We start from the raw sequence: 19,266 nt of genomic DNA on the forward strand, positions 1-19,266 counted from the left end.
CTTTTTTTTTCTTTTTTCTTTTTTTTTTTTTATTCAGTCACGCCTCATTGTGCTGTTTTCCTCCGAGGTATTAGTTAGGATGAATTTAAATGAAATGGCACTCCGGTGAGAGAGGGAAATATTAAAATTATCATTATACTGTGTGTTTTTCCTGTCGTTTTGAGGAGCCTCTCGGGAATCTAAGCCTCTGAACTTCAAGCTAGCATTAGCATCTGTTACGCAACTGCTGCGTTTCAATTCATTTGTTTATTGTGGAACAGAACTGGGGAACTTTGTACAGAACTCGAAGTCAAGTGATTAATAATATTCATCATTGCGATCCCTATTTGATTCACTTCAGTTGATCTGTCCTTGCCTGCAAATTTGCTGTTTTCTAGCAAAGGTTGCAAGGTTGGACAAACTTTACAGAGCGCTACAAAATCCCATTCGAGCCTCTAATGAGTCATTGCAGTGTTTCAGTCAGAATATGGAAATTCAGTGCGTTATTGATGTGTCTGAATGATCACACTGGAGGCAGAAGTGAGCTTACAGTGCAGTATTAACTGAAAGGGGCTGAATTCTTGCATCCTTTTTCCTGTCTTAAGACATACAAGTGGCAACCAACGTTCTACAAAGTTCTACAAGAGTTTTTGGTTTACACTCTGTTAACATGGCACATACTGGTTGTGTGTAAGAGTCTGCGTTGTGCAGTTTTAAAACAACTGTGTCATGATGAAATTGTGCATAACTGTGCTAGTTAGTTCCGTGGCATGGGAAGTTCAGTACTGTAAAAAACAAAAAACAGATTACAATCAATTGCCCCAGATTTCTAGGTTTAGCACTGTGAACAATTTTAGAAAGTAACAGTGGTGAGCCTTTACCCATTGTGGTGCTGTCAGCTGTAAGGAGGTAAATGCAGGGTCAATGCATCATGAGTTGTGTTTAAAAATGATAAAGCTTGTTTTCTCTCTGGCTATGAAGGCTACATTAAACTAGGCTAGTAAGCTTCCTGGTGGTTATCAACTTCTCTATAATGATGCTTTCTATAATTATGTCAAGTCAAGTCAAGTCAGATTTATTTGTATAGCGTTTTTTACAACTGTTGTCGTCACAAAGCAGCTTTACATAAATAGTGATTAATAAAAGACAGAAACAAAGGAGAAAGAAGAAAATAACGTAAGACATGATGGATCAAAGATCCCCAGTGAGCAAGCCAATGGCGACAGTGGCAAAGAAAAACTCCCTCAGAGCTGGAGGAAGAAACCTTGGGAGGAACCAAGACTCACAAGGGGGACCCATCCTCCTCTGGTCAGAACTATTTAAACATTAATGATAAAAATGACCAAACCAGGTACAGATAGTTAATAATGGTTTTAACATGGTCACTAAGCAGGTAGCAGTGGTAGGCGGGTGAGCCGCTGGTCTGCTATAGGTGATGGTGGGTGGGGGCCTGCTGGTTGGACCGGTAGGTGGCAGCTGGTTTGACGAAGGTAGAGGGGACCTCAGCAGGCAATCTTCCAGCAGGTCGGGCCGGGTTATGTATTTCAAGTCATCAAACAACTCCGCTGAAAACCCTTGCTCAACACTAGCTTTTGCTGGTCATACTGACTCATGACTCATTTGGTCAAGCTAAGCAATCAGTTTAGTCAGGCTGGTCACATACTGTTAGACCAGCACAGTCAGGCTGGTCATGCTGGTCAAGATGGTTGACCAGTGTGGTCATGCTGTTAAACAAGTTTGGTCTTACTGGCTGATTAGCTTGACTAAGTTGGTCATGCTGCTGGTAGACTAGCTAAACCACTAGACTAACACGAAAACATAGCCTATGCTGGTCCAACAGCTTTACCAGCTTGACAAGCTTAAGCCAGCCAGCCAGTTTCTTTTTTTATTTTTTTTATTTTATTTTTTTACTACGTGACAGTTTCCTGTGATCATTAATACAATCACAATAGCGATTGGTTCGTTTTTGTTCAGTTTTTAGTGACAAGGAAATCTCCTGTGAATGCTGGTTCTGCTAAATAAAAAAGTCTGTCATTAGCAAGAAATATAAGAAATATTTAGTGATTTTAATTGGATTTTATTTTCATTTGTATAAGATGCCAGCATAACATTCAGGGAACATAAAATATGACGCAATATATAATCACTAACCTTAAGTAAGACATGCTAGCTTAAATCGAGTCTGGTAAACTAACAGCATTTCAGGAGCTGAAATGAAAAAGACAGACTGTACATTCAACATTAATCATTTAAATTCTTCATCCATTCTCAGGTATAGCAATTTATTTAGTGATTTTACTGAATGTGTCCTTAAATGGATAGAAAATATAGGAAATACCAGGGAAGTAAATGTAGCCTGTTTGAGCTAATGGATCTGGCTGCCACTGATTCACAGTCAAGGCAGTGCAAACCAATATTAGTGTGATCTAAACTCCCACCTACATTCAATGGGATTTTTGCCAACATTACAGACTTCACCACACATTTCTAGCATGGCTAGATCAAGTAGCCTAACCCTCTAACTGTACAAGACACACTGAAAACCAACTGATCTGTGCAAATCTAGAAATAATGGAAATTAGCAAACTGGGCCAAGGTTAAAACTGAAGAGACAACTTCATTGGAAACGGAGCATGACTTTAAATCCAGTGGGTATGTGCACTTCAGCTTGGTTTATGAAGCACTCATGAGGCTGGCACATCTCATTCTTCTCATGTATCTCACAGTGTCGGGAGGTTGAGGCACACAGGCAGTGTGATGGAATCGTGCAGTGCTCCCGGAGACGAAATGTCAACTTTCCCTCACCTAGCTCAATTGTGCAGATAAAAATCCATATAGCCAGTTTTAATAGGGGTCCATGGTAGTAATTTCCCTCTCTTGATATGGCCAAGTGTCTTTCTTTGACCTTTGTGAAGTAGAGCTCATGATGTGCTGTAGAGATTCGATTCCCTTTCAAAACTGTTGCCTTTGCTTAATGGCTTTGAGGCATCAGTAGAAAATAGTTGAAAATGACTTTCTCCGCATTGTTTTCCCCTCCCTTGGCGACCGCAACTGAGAGATGACCCCCCCTCACACACACACACACTCACTTCCTTCAGATCCCCTTTCACACTTCCGTCTGATCATTCAGACACTCAGCTGAAAAAAAAAGAAAAAAGAACTGTAGCCATGTGAGCCTTTTTGCAAGCAGTTATGTTGAGCACTTTTATGAATAAATCACTCCGTTAGACACTTGCATACAGATGCTAAAGGCTTTCTTGGATAAATAGATGGTCAGTGGTGCATGACTCATTGTTCGGTTAAACAAAACAAAGGCGGCCTCAAAAACTGGGATTTTAAGACTTTGGAATTTCCTTCGTCTTGTGCGGGGCTACATGAGTGCCTACATTATGAATGGAAATTTATAATGCATAAGTTTCCTGCTAGCATTTGGTGAATAGATTGGAGTGCTACTGACACTGAGATTATTTGTCATAAGTGATGTTAAATTTTCCATATGGCCCTGGTGTTCATTACGCCTCTATTATTTCCATTAGGTGGTTCGTTTTTTGTCTTGATTAAAGCTATAAGTCACTTGTGGAATTTTCGTAGCTCCATTATGTTTCCCATGAAACAAGGCTCACATAATTCAGTAGAGTTTGTTGTTCAGTGAGTAACGGCGCTCAAGAGCCATTCCTAGACACAGAGGACCATTTTAAGCAAATTCATGACATTGTATCCTGTTATTTAGACTCATGGCATGATTTAACTAAGCGCTGGCTGATACAGAGCTTACGCTCTGTACTATACTTTCTCAAATGGAGTGTGTGCACAGAAGCAAGTCTGTTTCTTTATCATGATGTAAGCATTTGTGGTACTGATATTGAATTCCTAAAAAAAAAAATTACTTTACATACGAGCCTCCAGCACATCACAGGATGTTTTATTGTGTGCAGTGAGAATCCTGATCAATCAATCCTTTGTGTGTTTGAGTGATGAAGTAATCCATCAGCCATTTTGGTTAACAATCAAGCAGACTGATAATCAACCATGTGACATTGAGAGCCTTTTAGTTTTTAATATGTTGCTGTCGCAGTTTGTAGTGCTATGTTCATGGTATGGTGTCTTGTTCATATGGTGCCCGCCTACTCTGTGCCTATAAACATGTCTCATGTCTCTTCCACTGCCATCTCTACCGACATCTTTCTTTTCATACTTTTGAACTCTTTATTTCATTAAGCTAAAAGAGTTTTGTATGGATTATGGATATATATATATATATATATATATATATATAATTTTTTTGAAAACAGTTAAATAAAGCTTTGTTTACTTCGTTCAATCCAACAAGCCACTTTCCCAGCTCTTAGTTCTAAGGCAAAATGTAGACCAAACAATGTTCATTGGCGATTTACTACTGCAGTGTTTTTTTTTACTGAGCCTTGTGATACAGTGTAGCATCATTACTACATGAAAAGGAGTGCACTTATTATGATTTACAATACTATTTGCTAATTCTCTGATTTTCGGCCAGTTTTATTTATTTTTTTTGCCCAGTAACAAGCAACAGAGCCTAATAAAAACCTTGTTAATATATGATTTTCCCTAAAGCTAGTGCCAGATCACATTGGAATTGTTCAATATTATTAGAATAGTGTTAAAAGCAATATTTCAAACTGTCTTTGAACTCCAGAATAGCAGGGTTTATGAGTGATGCTAAAATATGTGCCTTTTATAACATTTTAACCTACATGAATAAATGTTACAAATATTGATAATTCCAATTTAGGTCAGTGTAGTACAAATTTACAGATGTATAAAATGTGCAGAGTTTGTACATATTTATGTATCGGCGTATGCATCATCGTGAAAAAATATTAATTATTATTCGTTAATTATCACAATACTGGCCTATGCGATACTAGTAATGCAGAAGTTTGCAATATGTAAATTATTCCTTTAATCCATCCACTCAGCAACTCAGCATAAGCAACTTGACCCACTTTTAGATCCCAGATGAGATTGTGTGGGTGTTCTGGTAAATCTTTGACCCTTGAACAAAAATATTGCAAGCATCATATCCAGGTATGAGGAGGTGTGTGATTAACATACTGCAAGTGTAATCCCAGTTACAGTTGGGGTGGGGTAGGCTTACTGGGGTGTAATGCAGGGGGCCTGTTGTAACTGAGCCCTTAACATCTTTATTAGACATCTTCCATCTCTACACCCACCAATTGTTACTTAGCAACCAATAGCCTCCATTAGAGACCTATATTGGACATAGCACCAGTGAATAATCAAGCTAATTACATTGTTTTTACAAAGTTATAAAGTTATACTGTACAGCACATCATCACCACTTTAGCAGTGGTTTGCTAAAGTGCCTTGCCTAACCAGCAGTACCAGGAGGTTAAACCCACAACCTTATAGTTGCTGACTCACTTATTATCCAAGTCACTCCACTGCTCAACACAATATAGTATTTTGTCCATATCATGCAGGGCTAGTCTCTGGTCCACTGTGCCTGACCACTACATCTCTCCTTTAACCTAAAATCCCACATGGAGGCTGACAGGGCTGGCATGGTCAGTGTGTTGCACAAGAGACTGAGCAGGTGAGAAGAGAGGTGAGTGACTTCCCACTGGCCTACTTTAGACAGTGGGCTGACTGAAGCACTGCCAAAAGTCAGGATCAGGATTAGCCACATGCACGCACACACCCACACACCACAGACATTCCATGTGAACTACAGGTTAATATCCCCAGTTTGAAGAAAATTAATCTACCATGATGACCTGATCGCACGCTAATAGAAATGTCCAGTATGCAAGGTTAAATGAACACGTCCGGTCCATGAATGATCAAGTTAATTCAACAGTGGGGTCGCAATTAATGGATTAGAGTGAATCAAAATGTTCAATCTGCTGGTTTAAACTGCAGTTCAAAGGCTGAATATATTTTATGAAGTCAGACAGCACTTACCATGAAGCATGTGCATAAAGCAAAGTTTGACTTTTTAAGCAATTCTGATTCCCACTCTGATTCCAACTGTTGAATTATCCTATATTTCTTACAACTGAAATTCTTTATTTAAATAAATACATCAAAATTACTAAGTAAAAAAAAAAAAATATATATATATATATATATTTTATTAATAAAAAAACACAACCAGTACTACTGTTTACAAAGACATAAAAAACAAGTTGCATGCTTTGCAAAGACAATACAAAAGGAGACTACTGACTTCCTTCCACCTTGAATCAGTCATACTGTGAACATTGATTCTTATATACAATAATTAGAATGATTTAAAATTAAAATTAAATTAAATTAAAATTAACATTGGATTTTGCTTGCTTGGTGGTATATCATTACTGCACCCTTTCAATGTCTAATGCATTGCAAATGTTAAGGTTTTACAGGCTTTAAATTTGTCTAATTGTTTAGTTGAGTTGTTTTCCTGTTGGTTTAGTTGGTGTAATGAAGTGTTGGCAGTGGATTTATGACATGAAAATTTGCTAGTGCTACATAATGTTTGGCTTTATGTTTAATAAGCAATAACCACATGTTTTCAGTGGATATGCCAAACAGGACCAGGCTAGATAAAGAGGTAGGATTGTGTGATTAGCTTGCATTGGCAGTGAATCAACCCCAGTCTCTTGTGGCGAACAGACCGGGGTTACCCACCATGCTATACCAACATAGATACATAAAGAGATATCCCTGGCTCCATGTTCTGTGGGATAGATGCCCATTTCTGAATAGTTGATCAGTTTGTGCTCCCCTCACAGAAATGACCAGGCAATCCGGGTAGTGCAGGCCAGTGGTTCCATGTGTGTGAGAGGAGGATGGCCAGTCTCCATTTCAGCCATCATGATTTCTGCAGCAGTATGGCCCTTAATCGACTTCTGACTCCTCTGGGGACTGATTTACAAAAGCTATTAGCATGTGTGAAATGTCTCTGCTTGCACAAATGCAGTAGCGCAGGGCAATCCAATCATGAATTAGTACAATTGCATGTGTTATCTTGCCTTGAACACAAAAACATGATGGTAAACATGGATGTCTGGGATCAAATCAACTACATTGACTACATTTGCTTTCAGATGGACACAGTTTAGATTGTGTGCTGCAGGATGGGAATTGTGGGACTGTAGGACTATATGGATGTGCTGCAGGACGTGAAATATAGGACTATACATATAGACACTACCTTGTATATGCAAAACCCTCATTAAGCCATAATTCCAAAACCTCAAAAATGTTACTTAACAGTCTTGACTTGACTTGCTTTATGCCCCTAATTTTTACATGCAGCCTACAAGCAGAAGTGTTTCGAGATTATTTACAAAAGCTACTTTGAAAAATGTGGAAGCAGGACTAAAAGGCTAAAAGCTAATACTAGACAACCAATGAAGCACCGTTCGGAGAAGGGCTGACCAGAGGAACTACCAGAGGGTCGGGTATCCATGCAATGGCCGAAAGAGACATGAAAGCTGCATGCATTGGTTGGGGAGAGATCAAAACACCATGGGGAAGCCAATAAAGGTCCTAGCACCAGCTAAAAGCTAACCATATTAGACCCTACTACAATTTCTTCTGCTAGCTAACTGCACACTGAGAGCATTGTGAATTATAGCAAAAAACGTTGTGTTACAATGTTCATGGTTAAAAGCTATGCCTGGCTACGCTATTCTACATGGCTACTGTGAGCCGTTGCAGTGCCATAAACCAGCCAATGAGAGCTGAGCTAATCCTTTTTTTTTTGACGGCACTGTCGCAATGTACAGTCCGGACTGTTCTCAATGTTTTCATCAAAATAAAAGAAAAAAAAAACAAAAAAAACAACAGGAACCTCCAAAACAAGCCCAACCTCTACAATCCACGGTGTTCTGGAGTGCTGTGTATTTCTCGGTGGTTATGAAGATTTCATCACCGCAGCTGATTTCTGCCGCAGCCACACTCATATGCACACCCCTTCATTACAGAGCTCTGTATTTCTCAATTACAGCACCGCACCATGTTAGCATGTTACATGTTCCATTATTGGCTTCTTCTTCATATGTCATTTATTATGGTTAGTGGCTTTGTAGATTGATGGCAGGTTTGTGCATAAAGCTTTAGAAGGGCGCTAAACTAATAGCACCTTTCATCACCCCAACAGCGCCCCACCATCCCCACCCCACCCCAGCTTTCGCCTGCGTCATTGCGCGGAGACGGCTTGCGCTTTTCACGGCTCTGAAATTCAAACTCAATCAAGTCAATTAGGCTTTGATGTGTGTGAGGCACAAGGACACCGGCACATGGCGGCTGAGAACGTGCTGGAAAGTCTCATTTTGAAAATGAAAGAGGGATTAACCCAGCCCTGGAGGAAGAGCTGTCTTAAAGCCACGACTCCCCCCACCGCCTCCCAAATCCCCCCATCCCCTATTCAAACACTAGCACTTTCCAAAGAGAGAGAGAAAGAGAGAGAGTAAAAGAGAAGGAGAGAGAGTGCCAAGCCTGTGTTTTCCATTTTTCTCCCCTTTGTAGAACTGTTTCGTCAAAGACAACTAATATGACACACGACTCATTTCAGAAGGAGGCTGTTTTGCATAAACCTATTAAGCCAATTCACTTTTTTTCATCCTCTCTCTCTGAATCTGTTATATATGCTAAATAATAGACTCTGACACACGAATAAGGGCTTGGCTGCTTCAGAAAGAAAAGAAACAAAAGGGGTGGGTGGGTGGAAAACCTTGATGTTACCTTGTCAACCAAGTTCAGTTCAAGAGTCTGGCTTTTGAAGATGTTGGAAAGCACTTAAATGTTCTTAACATGATGTTTAGCACTCGTCCGCTAAACGCTATGTTAACAAAGGCGAACATTCCACCAGACACCCAACATCACCAGAGAAACCAGTGTGTTAGGTCCGTGGGTCCCAGCATTGGGACAAGCTTTTTTTTGTCCTCTTCATGTTGACCCCCCTAGTGGCCATTACACCGCCTCTTTCTGTCGCCCCTCTAGAGGCCATTTTACCGCCTCCGTCTGCAGGACCCCTAGTGGCCATTCCACTGGAAGTGCTATTCTCTAAAATCTGTACAATTTTGCCATAGTTGGCATAGTTGCTTTTTTATTAGCGAGCTCATTTCAGATTGATATTCACTTATTTATTTTGGCTTATAATGTTTTTGCCAGTCTTTCAGCTGCCATGTCCCAGCTTTGTTGACAACTTTAAACTACACACTGTCCCAAAACATTTAATGGGGTGTTAAACAGTGCCACAACAATGTCACCAAACAATTTCTCTTGGTCTAAACTTATTGGTTTACTTTTGGTTCATCATGAAACATTCACACAATGTAAAGGACAAATGTCCCTTTTTAAATGGTGCAAATAAAACAAGAAGTGGAAAGACTGTCTTTCAGCAACAACAAAGAAAGCCAGGCGCTCTCATTGTGCTGAGCCTTCTGGATGCATTAACTACTCGCACCATACAGAATACCACCCCAGCAATCAGCAGCTATGTCCCTAGAGAGAGGTGCCCTGGTTGCCGTACTTAACTCCTTACCTGATTAGCGTGCCCTGCTCCAGCTGTCTCCCCTTGCCGTCCTCATAACAGAACCCTTCCGGCTCATTCAGAACGAATCAAAGCAGGGGAATCCGTCCACCAAGAGCTTTCCTCACCTCCTCGCAAAGAGAATGCTAAGAGAAAATTGCAGCCTTCCCTGCGTTAAGGTCCCTGTGGCATTCATTGGCGGCTAGGATGGTGTGTAGGAGAGGCTGGTGTTGCTTGCCCGTCAGGTGCTTGCTCTCGGATGAAACTCTTCAGTGATGAATATGAGGTTATTTGCTTGGAAAAGTTTTGGAATTTCCCTGCAAACCCCCACAGGAAGCTCTATATAGAGGCTCTGAGTTAGGCTTAGTCTGAGCCTGAAAAGTCTGTCGAAGGCTGGGCCATCAACATAATGTTGGTGCTGGCATTGTTTAGACTGACTGGAGCTGTAATGCGATATTCAACAGGTCTCACCTGTGAAGACCCTTCTACCTCAGTATGTCTTACTCACTACTGTACAGCGCAGAAGATGGTGTAAAAGAAAGGGTCATGAGGAGAGTTTTCATTTGAACACCACTGTGAGGCAATCAATCTGTGCAGTCTGAGCTAATGAAAACCATATATACATATATATAAATATATATTTCCCCATCTTGTAAATTTGGAAAGACTAAAAGCCACTGAAAGGAACTGTGTGAGGGCAGCGGATTGGGCCAGCAAAAAGCACCTTATAAAAGTGGAGTAGTGCAATAACGAGTGCTAAAAGTCTACACCATAAAGCACAGGCCAACATAAAGCCAGTGATCCAGAGCCTCTGCTTCTCCTCCATTAGGAGGGATTTGGGCTGCTCTGGCCTTTAGAGTGCACATCCCCTCTGTAAATCACCTGTCTGAGAGAGCGCCCAATAAAAAAAGACACACGTGGGCCGGGGTGGAATGGCCACCCGCGAACCTGAACGCTGCTTCTCCAGAGCGTGACTAATGAGCAATTATACATTCGTGCCGGACGCATGCGCTTGGGAATGACGGATAACGATCGCAACTCACAGGAGGAGAAGTGCAGGATGGGTCAAATATGGCATGGCGGAAAAAAAACAAAGGCTTATCTTCGACAGTTCAGTTTGTCAGAGTATGTTTCATATCTCTGAAACCTTTGCCCTCACCATTCATAATCAGTACTGACTGTCGGTGCTGCACTGTCCTGTCTGTTTACGGTGGCTGCTGCGCCTTATGTTGTATTTATCGTAGCACTCTTGCTATACGCTTGAATGTTTGCACATTTGTTGGCACTAATTTCTGCACTTTCACACTTTATGTAGTCTTGTGTCACTGCACTGTGTACTCAAGCCTCTAGAACTTGAATGTATCCAACATAACGAAGACTAAAGTCACCACAGTTCAATTATGGTATTTTATTAAATGACCTCTTTAGAAAACTTTACAGTTTGATATGCTTGTAATTCTTTAGGACAGGATTTAGTTCATAATGTAGCTTTAAAGTTTGCCACAATTCAATGTGATGACAATTCAAAGGAAAATAACTCATCATGTATGTCATTACATTTTTACCTTTTCAGTTTGATTTAACTTTGATTTATTTAATATTTATCAATTTGGTGATTTCTGAAATGTCAAGTGTTCTCCTTTGCTCAGGAAATAATTCAAAACCACATAATGTGTTAAACTTTGCAGGGCAATTTGATTCTGATTCTGTAGAAACTGATTCAGTGCAGCATGACTTTGATTCTTTTAGAAACTACTGAATGCCCAAAAATTGTTTTTGATCTGATACAGTTGATTTCACCACAGTTGTATTTGATGACATTATTGAATTCATTAATTAATCCATTAGTTATTTTTTTTTAAGTTGATTAATAATTACAGTTCAGGAAACTAGTCACAATAATGGAACTTTTTTTTCTTGTTTTTATTTTGACAAAAAGTAGTGTGTGCTTTATTAAAGATCCTTAGAATCAATAAAAAAAATTTTAACATTCCAAAATCAATGCAGTGGTATTGCCGTCTCACCCTTAGCATCTCTTAATTCAAGTAGATCGTTACTTTACATCGTCTCCCCAGGTCTTTATTTGCAGAGATGGTTAGCAGCTTGCACGCGGCTGCAGTTTGTGACCTAGATGTTTCCAGTGTTGTGGTGGAGGCTGCTAAGATTGTTTATGCTGACATGCTTGAAGTGGCATGCTGCTCTCGTCTGGTTAAGGCTCCTTAATTGAACGAATAAGGTGGCACTTGGGCGCTGAGAGATTCCTTGACAAACCACACTTCAGCAAATGTCAAGAGGGTCATTGAGGCTGTTTGTTAGTTAGCATGTTGTGGCTGCATAGTTGACACAACATTGTTTTTGAAGTGCAGTTCTTAAACTGCTGTCTCTGGAGCACAGTTACAGTTACAACAGTTACTTTTTAATTAATTGATAATAATAATAATAATAATAATAATAATAATAATCTTTGTTTTCTGTAAAGGTCAGTCAAAACAATGTGTTTTAGATGTTTCTTGAAATTGTGAACTGAGTTTGACTGTCTAATAAAAGATGGACTAGAACTTTAAAAACAGTTAAAGAACTTAAGAGTGATGTGTGTACTGTGGATGAGTGTAGGGGATTTATTGTTTATTTAGGGGATTTATTATAGTCTTGAAAGAACATTACAATAATAAAATGATAGATGAATTATTTCCCAATGAAACCAACACTCTCCATTTAAATGAAATTAAATCATTCTAATATGGTGCCTGGGAGGCCTACCCAGTTTTTCAAATATTCAGAGCAACTCTGTTTCTATTGCTTTTTTATTTTAGACCCAAAAAGAGAAGAGTAGCACTTCATTTTATTGCTAAAGCAATGCCTGTTCGAAATTCTACCCACCTCTGTTTTCCAGAGATACAAACCATGTCTGCAGATATCAAAAGCAGTGTACCGGCAGCCAGGATGGAGACGTAATTACCGAAGAATGAAATGCTATTTTTTACAGGAGTCATTTAAATTGACTTCAGCAGAGATCAGCACTGCCCTGGCTGGATGTTTTGCCTAATCGATGCATGTCTGCAGGTTTAACATGCCAGAACGCCTCTAGGCTCGAAAGAAGCTTGATGGAAAATAGATCTCCAAGATAATGCCGCACAATACAGGGCCATTACAAGGCAATACAGCTATTAAGGCTCACTCTCTGAACTCATGTAAATGTTTCCTCTGTTGTTGCTCTGGGGGAAAATTCATTTCTGCTCCACTGGACAAACACACACTGCTTTTATATCGCTAAATATTGCTTTGCAATAACTTGGCACAGGAGGATTCGTAGCATTCTGGCGAGTCAAGCATGATTTTAACTGAGGCTTAAAATGCAGCTCTTCCTGAATTTTAATCTGCTCTTCTCCTTTAGTGTGGATTCCTAATTCTGTTCTGCATTTGTTTTGATATGTAAGGAATAGGACTGTAGTCAAAACCACCTTTGTCATGTCTAGGACTATTGCTAGCCGTTATCCAGTCAAGGCCAAGGCTAAATGGACCAAATGAGAGCGAGGCCACAAACAATGAATAGACTAAGTCGTAACTAGTCTTGTACTGCCTTAGGTCTAGATTTCTTGGTCTTTTTCATATTGTATGGGGATGTCATTTTAAAGTAAGCTTTACCTCTACAGATTCACTACAGATCAGTGAAAAGGGGTTTTCTGACTTGTGAGAGAGGTTTTCCTAGTATGTGAAAAACTATTGAACAAAGCCAGATTGTTCTTTGAGTTGAAATGATTTAAAGAAACATATCTTTACTAAACAATCCTTGAGGAATCCGTTTTTAACAGTGTAGCTGCCAAAGACAAAAAAGACAGAAGGCCCAAACCAGAATAGTACAAATTAAAGAAAGCATTAAAGTACCAGAACTTTCAAGTCCAAAACAAGTCCAAACAAGCCTGAGACCGAACTGAGGTAATACAGCAATATTAAAGAATATGATCTAACAAGATTTTGAGGTTTTGGTTTTGTTTTGTATGTGAATTTTAGCATTTTAGTGTAGCGTAAAAAATCCAAGTTGCTTAAAATCAATAACAAGTGATAATCTCCATATTGCTTGAATTCCATAGCCTAATGCTTTATGCACATTCTATAAAAATAATCCACTGGCTTTCTGTGGCTGCCTGCATCAGATTTAAAACCCCGATGTTGGACCAGCCCCTCTATATGTGTTGTCAGTGGTCAAAAGCCGATCTGTACCAAGACCCATCTCTTCCAAGAGTCCATGAGTGAAGTGTAGTGCCGGGTATTTTGGTCTTCATACTGACTTTTGTATTTAGTAGCATCTAAGCTTATAGGGGTAGCTTAGAGAGTAAACAATTTTGTAAGTCGCTCTGGATAAGAGCATCTGCTAAGTGCCTTAAATGTAATGTAATGTAATTCACTAATGTCTTTGCTTTTTTTAAGCAGTAAAATATTGTGTATTATTTACATACATTAGCAATCAGTTATATTTCTCAAAATGCCACTCATCACTAATGTAACATTGTGTTACATGTCATTTATCACTGATTCTCAATTAGGGTCTTTGCATATGTTTGCTTTTATCACCCTGGCACTCAGGCACTGTATTGCAGTGCATCCAACAATAAAGGCAGCACGCAGCTTCTTTTATATGGTAATAGGAAACATGGAAGCACACTGAAAGCTCTATGACTTACTATGACTTACATGGACATGCATTCACACCACTGGCAGATAAGGGAAAATAGGGTTAAACAATTCCATCTATAGAGGGGTAATAAGAACATAGCAAGGAGCAGTAGCCTAGCCATATGATGATTATATGATAATGTAATGTTCTACATAACTACAATGGATTGCACCATTTTCTTTGCTGTGGAAAAGGGAAGATGTCTTCAGACAGGCGTGATTTCCCAGCAGAGGAATGGAGCGAAAGCGACAGAGGGCTGGAGAAGACCCCGTTTGTTTATGATAGCATTACACGTTCCTGGAACAGCCAGGACACGCAGCGTCCACTGATTTGTATCTGAAAGGTCAAGTAATTTGAAAGAGCACCCCATTATCAGAGCAAATAGAATATTCAGCTTCAGTTGAGGGCCTCAATGCGACAAGAGATTAGAAATGGTGCAGACAGACCGGGGGTGGGGGGTGGGATGTTAGGGCAGACATAACAGATGACTGAGAGGGAGGCGATGGGATACAGGCTTATATTTACCTCTCTCGGACATGCATATGGAGCAGTGTTCTGTTTGTGCTTTCTGCAGACACCATGCGGAAATAGCAGTGCATAGCAGTATGTTCAGCATTATATAGTGCAAAGATCGGACAAACACCCCTTCTTTACTTTGTGCTACAGATGATCACAGTGTTACAGCGGGTGGAATAAGTATTGAACACGTGACCAATTGACATGATATTCTCACTAGATGACATCCAATTCACACATGCAAAGAAAACAGACCATAGATGTCCATAATTGAAGTTATGTGTAATAATGAGTAATGACACATGGAAAAAGTATTGAACACATTAAGAAAAAGAGGTGCAAAAAGCCACGGAAAGTCATGACACCAGCTAAAATCTGTCAGTAATTAGAAAGCAATCCTGCCACTTAATATCAGCTAATTAATATCAGCTGCTTCAACTGAAGGCCTATAAAAAGGTGTCTCATTACCAAGGTGCAACACAAGAAACATCTCCTAATGTGAGCTCTCTCAAGACCCTCGCAACCTTATTGTTAAAAAACACACAGATACTGTTTTTCAGCATACGCCACTGACACGCTTCATACATTTGAAGGACGGATGAATGGACAAATGCAGCGAGACATTATTGATAAAAAAAATCTGCTGCCATCTACCAGGATGATGAAGATAAAACAAGGGTGGACATTTCAACAAGACAGTCATCCCATACACACAGCCAAGGAAACTCTCAATTGGTTTCAGAGTAAGAAAATAAAGCTGCAAGAATGGCTCAGCCAATAACCTGACCTGAATCCAGCTGAAAATCTATGGCAGGAACAGAAACAGAAAGTGCCCACGGAACCTTCAGGATCTGTGTTTGTGTGGGACAATGGGCCAAAATCACACCTGAGCAAATGCATGCAACTCATTTCTCTATACAGGAGGCGTCTTCAAGCTGTCATCACCAACAAAGGCTTTTGTATGAAGTATTTAATAAACTTAAGTAGGTGTGTTTAATCATTTTCCCTGTGTCATTTCTCATTATTACACAGAGCCTCATTAATGGACATCTATGGTTTGTATCTTTGCATGTTTTGATTGGATGGGTTGTTACCGACGTCAGGTGAGAATTTCATGTCAATGACATCTGACATTTAAACACATAGGTATTACATTTGTATTAAATTCTGTTGTGCAGGGAATGGTCAGGGTGGGTCTATGGTGGTTTCTTGATGGGCAGGGTTGAGGGGTACTGGTCAATTGTGTAGCAACAGTAGATGCATCTGGAAATATGGCCAATGGGTGTAGGTGCAATAAATGTTGTTGGAGGAGATGCCAAGTAGGTGCTATACAAGAAAGCTTTCTAATATTGCTTTCCTGTGGAAATTAAAGCACCCATGAAAAAGAACACTCCATTTATAATGTAGTATGTATGTTATATCAGCCTAGACTGCTTTAAAATGAGGCACAAACAGGTTAGCCAATCAGTACAGACCTCATGTGCATACACTACATGGTCATTGGAATGTATTGGAACAACTGCCCATTCATTGCTTCTTTCAAAAAATTAAGGGTAAAAAAAAGAGTTTATCCTACTTTTTTTGGAGTAACTGTTCAGGGAAAGCTTTCTACTACATTCTGGAGCATTGCTGTGAGGATTTGATTGCATTCAGCAACAAGAGCATCAGTGAGGTCAGAATGTTGGATGATCACCACCCTACCTCATGCCCAATTCATCCCTAAAAGTATTGGGTGGTGTACCATCATTCCAGAGAGCATAGTTCCACTACTCCACAAGTGAACCCCAGGGGGAAAAGGAACTCCAGGGGATAGAGGAGCTTCAATTCCTGAAATGGCAAAAAAGTTTAAAAAATCAACAAATCTGATCCAAATCAGTAACAAGTGTAGCCTGCAATATTTCAGAATTGTGCCTAAAAATAACTTACACACAGCAATACAACAAACACTTTCAAAAGCATCACTATGAATATGATAATGATGAGTTTATAGAAATTAAACTGCAAAAACAGTTAATTGGACTGTTTTAGCTTACAGGACAGTCAGTCAGAACAAATATCAGTTACATATATCAGTCTTATACAGGTCCACCCTATTTGTGGACCTAAGGGCATAAATACAAATTAAATATGTATATAGTTCTTAAATAAAAAATAATGTAGTTTTAAATTCAACTTTATTGTCATTATACTAATTCAGGATGTCGCAGTACGAGGAAACACTGTTAGCTACGACTCTGATGCAGAAGAGGTAGGGAATGCAATAGTGCAAGGACACTAGACAAAAGACGAGACTGGGTGCATAAACAAAACGTACAAAGACAATAAATACAGTAAATACAAAAATATACAAATATATGCATGTGCAAATGTGTATGTGCATAAAGGCTGGGGTAAATAAGGTCCAAACTATGTTACACTTCTACTAAATTATACTAACGGAATATGCAGAGCAGTGATGTGTTGTGGGTGTAAATGGAAGGGTAAAACAGGTTCAGGAGGGTATGCTGGGGTAGACCAGTCTGGTGTTATAGCAACATCACATATGTAGACAAGGTGTACAGTGCGGGGAATAAGAATAGCAGATAGTGTTCAGGTAGAGAGAGAGTTCCAGTTAAAATAGAAAAATGTTATTTTTAGCTTTTTTGGACTGATGTTAGATGTACAGTTGCTGACTAACACACACAACCATCAAAAAGATTGAAAATCACACCCTCTGTAGTTATTCAGTGCAAACACTGTATACAACATTTACCCCAGAGTGGATCGATATGATCCTCTAGCCAACATTTTCGGCATTCATCTATAACCCGGAAGACTGATTAGGCCTGAAAAGAGAAGGTACAATAATTAAAAAAGAGGGAATGAAGTTTTTACTGTAATTGAAATTGGCCGGTTATCCACAAGTGTCCTTCAGGCTGACGACAGTGGAGACCGGCGGGACTTTCCATAAGGCAGCATGCGCCCAGTAAAAAGGCTTAGAATGGGTGTTAATTAAAGAATTACAAGGTCAGAATAAACCCCCTTGTCTGTTATGAGCAGGCTGCACTGTGGCGCATTATCGGCAAGCTAGCATGCTTAAGAGCCTCCGTATGAAATTAATAAGCGGCGTCTGTCGACATGTCAGCGAGAACAGAGAGAACGCTAACTAACAGTGTCACACATACAATGCTGCCTGCCGCCTCTTTTACCAGAAAAGTGCAGTTTTATTGTCATTTTTTTGTGACACTGCGACACAGGTCTGTTTTTTCTTGGTGAATCCACTACCAGGAAATAAGCTCTGGGCTGATTAGAGTGCTGCTGGTGTATACCAGAGAGGTTTAGCCGAGGCTTAGATTGTATGTGTAAGGAAGTAGTTCAGCCCTCTGTGTTGTTTTTGTACACCAAGTTTATTAGGTACAACTATATTGTAGCTACATTTAATCATAGATACCATAGAGGAAATGGTCAAGTTTTCAAATTGTTTTTAGGAGGTTGATCGGATAGTGGTTGTGACCTGTAGTTGTGCTTAATATTTTAATATAATAGTGCTCTGACGCTGAGGCCCGAAGCTGAAACTGTAGCCACAAGCTAATATGCTAGTCTCAGTACATTCATACAGTATGCTGTAAACAACACGATTTGCTTAAAACTAGTTTTCTTAAAACTCCCTTTTGTAAGTGTCCTGTTCAGTCAGTTTGGGTGGAGAATCATGGTTTTATGATGGTCCTTTTCCACTGATTGGTGGGTAGAGGGTGGATGATAAATTGTGCAGTTGAATTACAGTCAGCAATTCGAAACATTCAAATTACATGTCTGATGGGGTGAGGAAGTTTCTTCTAAACGTATGACACAGTGCATAATACAGTGTAAAGCATTTAGGTGGATCTTATAATACTGAAATCAAGCAGCAGGTCAAGGTTTAGGTCTTCTTGGTTGTGTCCATATGGCAGTTGTCCATATAATGAGTGTTACTTGAACTACTGGCTGTACTGCCCCCATGATTTCCAGAGGTACTGCTCCGCTCTAAGCTTTCACAGAGCGTACACAAATACGGATGAAATGAGTGGACTGAGGGCTCCATCCTTATCCGTATTTAACGTTGAGCATAAACAAGCCTTTAGAAAGTAAAGCCTTTCCAGCTTCTCAGTAATCTGATCACCTCAGAGATCTTTTCAAAAAAATAAATTAATAACTAAGTAATTAAATCATTATTTTGAATGTAATTTAATGTTGGTTTCTGACCACTGTACTGTATATGAATTTGTGTATGAATGCTACTCCCTTAAAAATGTGTTGAGAATTGTGATCATGCATCTTCCCAAGGTTGGATCATGCTGTGCTGACTCTTTCAGATAAGATAATGGTCTTTGAAGGTGACAGAAAGTACACACTCTTGCAGGATAGTCACAGAGACAATGCTGTAGTTGCAATGCTAGGTTGTGTGCAATGCGAGCTGCACACAGAAATAAACAATTGCAGATTGTTGTTCCAGACATATGAGGTGGAATTTTGATCAGGCTGATTGGGCCAAGAAAAATCTGTTCAGTTCTGAATTGCTATCTGAGGATACCTGATACATATTTGATTGCATTAAGAA

At 39.6% G+C, this 19,266-nt stretch overlaps 1 protein-coding gene across 3 annotated transcripts in view; it reads left to right on the forward strand.

The window, feature by feature from the left end:
• ctnnd2a (catenin (cadherin-associated protein), delta 2a) overlaps positions 1–19,266 on the forward strand; it is a 452,693-nt gene that overhangs the window by 227,493 nt on the left and 205,934 nt on the right. The window lies entirely within an intron of this gene.

This window comes from Salminus brasiliensis, chromosome 1 (genome assembly GCF_030463535.1).
Source record: "Salminus brasiliensis chromosome 1, fSalBra1.hap2, whole genome shotgun sequence".
NCBI classification, from domain to species: domain Eukaryota; kingdom Metazoa; phylum Chordata; class Actinopteri; order Characiformes; family Bryconidae; genus Salminus; species Salminus brasiliensis.